This window comes from Dipodomys merriami, unplaced genomic scaffold, assembly GCF_024711535.1.
Source record: "Dipodomys merriami isolate MVZ:Mamm:240054 unplaced genomic scaffold, mDipMer1.0.p SCAF_963, whole genome shotgun sequence".
In the NCBI taxonomy this organism is placed as follows: Eukaryota; Metazoa; Chordata; class Mammalia; order Rodentia; family Heteromyidae; genus Dipodomys; species Dipodomys merriami.
In genome coordinates, this window is record NW_027206583.1 from 130,478 (window position 1) to 135,458 (window position 4,981).

Genomic DNA, 4,981 nt, shown 5'->3' on the forward strand with positions numbered 1-4,981 from the left:
AGGTGAGGGGGAATCTGCAGGGCACATGGGAAGTAAAGATGGCGCTGAGAGAGTAGAGTGGGCTGAGCCCAATTTGCCTTACGTTCAGTGTGGAACCAGCCCTTGAAAGCTTAGTTGCCTGATAGGGTGTGACCTTGAGAGTGGTTCATTCCTCTTCCTCCCCTGCCATGTCACCCGTCTTTTTTGGCTTTAAAAAAGGCGGCTCTCAGTTAATAAATGAGTTTTTCTTTCTGCTTGAGTTGGCTCCCTGCTGTGTCTGATTGTCCCCCGAGCTGAGGCTAGGGAATGGTTGAATGCTGCACTGACGTTTCTTCGGACCCCGTTCCTCATTCGTGGGACAGATGAAGACCCAACAACTAGGTATATTTTTGCCAGTTCTTGTTTTGAACTCAAGGCCTGGGCACTGTCTGTAGCACTCTACTACTTGAGCTACAGTCCAAATTCTGGCTTATTCTGTGTATGTGCTACCAAGAAATCGTACCCAGGGCTTCTTGCATGCAGACAAGCACTCTCTCAGTAATCCACATTCCCAGCCCCCTCATCTTTTCCTTAATGGTAGTTTGTTACATAAGTATGCTGCCATTTTTCATCCCCAAGTTTAATTTTCTGAATATTGGTTACTTCTAAGAAACGTGATCTTCTCTTCCCCTGCCTGGTTTGTTACTTTTCCTGTATTGGCCTCATAATAAAATGTAAATAAAAGCTGCTGAGAGCGTCAGTGTATTATATAAGGACACAGGCCTGGAACCCTGGAAGAGACAAACCATGGGCCTGTAATAAAGAGAATGATGCAGTATGCACAAGGAGTCTATCTGAAAAATTAATCAGTAAATAAAAGGAGAAGCATTGCATAAGCTATGTTTACATTCAGGGAGGTAATATACAGACTAAGTAGGTAGAGCACTGAACATTTTTTGTGGCCATACTAGGGCTTAAACTCAGGGAGTTCCACAAGGAGTATATCTGAAAAATAAATCAGTAAATAAAAGGAGAAGCATTGCATAAAGTATGTTTACATTCAGGGAGGTAGTATACAGACTAAGTAGGTAGAGCACTGAAAAATTTTTGTGGCCATACTAGGGCTTAACTCAGGGTGTTCCTCAGCTGTTTTCCCTAAGGCTGAGGTTTTACCAGTGCCACAGCTCTATTTCCAGCCATCTGGTCATTAATTGGACATAAGTGCCTCCCAGGCTTTCCTTCCTGGTCAGGCCTGTGAATCCTGCTAGGCTTTCTCTCTTAAAGATGGGGCTCTATTCTCTGGACCACTCTACCACGTCTGGTTTTCTGGTGGTTTATTGGAGATAAGAGTCTCACAGAATTCCTGCTCAGGCTGAATTTGAACGGCAATCTTGCAAACAGGATTGAAGCGGCTTTCCTCAGGAATACACCAAGGAGCCCCTCCACACAAACCCGTAGTCTAAATCTCGAGAGGCACGAGAGAAAAAGAGATACATGAAGAAGCGTCTAGTGTGGTCAAGATAGTTAAGGTTGGAGACACACAACACTCATAATTATCAGATCATTTTATAGACAAAAGGAGCAATGAGAACAGCATGAGGATCACTCCAGCTTTTGGTCCTCTCATCTTGAGACGGCAAATTCACTGCAGCTCAATGCTAAGTGACAGAACTGGCGTGTCCTGTGGACATATGCTTCCTAATCCTGTGACACTCACTTCTCATTTTTGGCTTCAAACCTGTGACTGAGAGGAGAAGATGAGGAGAGAAAATCCTTCTCAGAGAAAACAGCTATAAAGAACATTGGGTAGTTAATTTATAAATTCAAACCTTTGGAATGACCCTGTTAAGAAGTCAGATTGTCCAGATTAAAAAAGGAAGAAGAAAACAAAGAAAGTGCCAGTGGCTTCTCATTGTAATCCCAGCTTCTGAGGAGGCTGAGGAGGAGAGAATCTGAGTTTGAATCCAGCCAGTATAGCAAAATCCATGATACTGTTATTTCTAAGAGATCACAGAAAAACCCAGAAGTAAGGTTGTGATTCAAAGTTAATGCACTCCCCTTGAGCAAAAGGAGTTCAGGGACAATGCCTAGGCTCATAGTTAAACCCCAGGACCTGGCCCATCAAAAAGAGCCTGTACCTCCATATCTTTGGGTATGTATGGATGTATTCCTATACATGAAGCTGCAGAGTATTATGATGAATGGCACCAAGCTAGGAAATTTGTATTCAATAAAATGATTTTGTAACAGAGACTGCTTTCATGATAGTGCATAATCCAGAGCTCCCCTCACTGTTCGCAGATTAGCCTGAGGGTTTTTCTGCATCCCAGGCCTGCTGGTAGAAGTCTATCTTATTGTCTGGACAGGCAGACAAAAGCCCTCACTCCTGTACAGCTGTGTAACAAACAACTCCATCTGGGTCAGTTAGTGAGGATGATTTTGGGCGGGCTCTGAAGGTCAGGAGAAAAAGGTCTCTTTGTTCCCCAAACTATCTCTCTCCCCAGTGCTCTGGTTTGACAGGAAGCCTTCATTTGTGCCACTTCCTGTGCACTTATCCTGCCTTTGTGAGACTATATTCCGGTGCTCAGATACAGTGCTCAATATAAATCAAGATTCCTTCTGGCAGACAACTAGGGCCCTGAACTTAACAAAATGTTTCATTGCCAGTGATGATGGGCCTATGATGGTTCTCCTAGATTTCTGGAAGCTTGGGAAATCCAAGCACATATCTGATATCACAAAGCTTCCTGTCATCTAGGGCTGATGAATCTCATCAGGTTTTGAAACATTTGACCTCTCCTAGTTTGGCCCTGGGTGGCTAGGCTTTGGAGTTGAACACAGGGCCAGGGTACTGACCATGAGCTCAGTGCAGAAGCCCGGTGCTTTATCATTTTGGGTAACAGCATCACTTCTAGTCTGTGTGTGTGTGTGTGTGTGTGTGTGTGTGTGTGTGTGTGTGTGTACACGTGGGCACACAGGGGCACGGGCACAGACATCATTCTTGGAGGTTGAACTCAGGTCCTGAGCATTGTACTTAATTTCTCTTGTACAATCATATCTTCTCCCTCTTGAACCACAGAGCTACTTCAGGCTTTTTTTTTTACTGTTGTGTTCCTGAGAAATCAAACGCAGGGTTTCATATTTGCAAAGCACTCTACCCCTAAGGCACATTCCCAGCCCTCTACTTCAGGTTTGTTAGTTTGTTTCTCTCTCCTTTTCTATTGTAGGAGTTGATGTCTGGGTCTGGGTGCCGTCCTTGATCTCTTCAGCTCAAGTCTTGTGCTCTACCACTTGAGCCAAACACCATTACAGCTTTTCTGGTGGCCCATTGGAGCTAACTGTCTCAAGGACTTTCCTGCCCAGGCTGGCTTTGAACTGTGATCCTCAGATCTCATCCTCCTGAGTAGCTAGGATGACAGGCACCTAGCTTCCACTTCAGGTTTCTTAGTGGTGAACTGGAGATAATACGCTCATGGGACCTTTTGTGTCTGGGATAATTTGGAACCCAGATCCTCAGATCTCAGCTTCCTGGGAAAGCAGGATGAGAGACCTCAGCTATAGACCCCTAGGCTGTGGCATCTGCTGCAAGGGGGTCCATGGCTCCAAGCATTGGAGTGCTAACCATGAGCTCAAGAGGTAAGGGTCAGAGCTTAGGCCCCTATTTCAAGGTTTATGACTGAGAAAAACCAAAACAAAACAATATTGTCTGTGGTAGACAACTCACTAGTCTTCAGTAATACATAATTTTGTCCTTGCCATGGAGACATATCTGAGCCTCAATATTCTCGTCTGCATAATCATCTCAGTGGGGAGATCTTACAAGGACCCAATGAAAGAATGCACCTGGTGAAGGACACAGCACATGGCACTCTTTGCATGATTCAGCATACAGCATCCTGGGAAAGACTCAGAACCCGGCACCTAATGCAGGACTCAGCACACTGCACGCTGTGAAGGACTCAGCACATAGCACCATTTGCAGGACTCAGCACAGAGTACCCTATGCAGGACCCAGCACATACCTCTGTTCCAAAAGTTGTCATTAGACTTAGGGAGCTATAATCAATATCATCATCCTTTGAGGAACATTTCACAAACCACACAAGTTCACACCTAACAGTTTAGTGAGAATTTTTTTTTTTGGGGGGGGGGGTTAGTCATGGAGCTTGAACTTAAAGCTTTGGGATATTATTGTTCTAATAACATTTGCAGAAGGCTAGAACTCTACCATTTTGAGCCATATTTGAAAGAGTCTAGCAGACTTCCTGCCAGGTTTTAAAGCCCCAGAGAGGCCAGGATATCGGGGGTAAGCCAGGGTAAGCCAGGATGATGGGGGTAACCCATGGAGCTGGGTTGCAGCAGTTTATATCTGGTTAAGTCAGGTTAGGTGGCAGCTGTCAGCATCAGACTCCCACCTTGCTCTGTCATGTGGTATTTGAAGTCCTGTCCTTCTACAGTTGTAGTTAGAACATTGTACCTCTTTTTGGCGGCAGTCCTGGGGCTTGAGTAAGGGTGTTGACACTGTCCCTAAGCATTTGTGCTCCAGGGTAGAACTCAATTGATTGAAAGACAGCAGAACTTCCAGTTTTTCTGTTTATGTGGCACTGAGGAATTGAGCCTAGGTCTTCATGCTCACTAGGTGAGCACTCAACAACCGAACCCCAGGAGTGAACGAGGTATAAATAGATAGAGATTGATGTATATAAGCATTATATACACAGAAAGATGTCTGTATACTATTAATTTATAGATATTACTACCAATTACTACTTATTAAATTATGTCTCCATTTAATGATATGTCCCAGTTAACAATTAATAAAGCATTAACTAAATTATTCAATATCCTGTTATTGTTTATCACATATGTACATACATCCATACACATAATTTCATATTTTATAGAATGAGACAGATATCTATATATTATTAAATTATGCATCATGTGTTACTACAAATTATTTGTTATTTATGTTTCCATGCAATTTTTATTCTGGTAATACTTAATAAAATATTAAACTTAA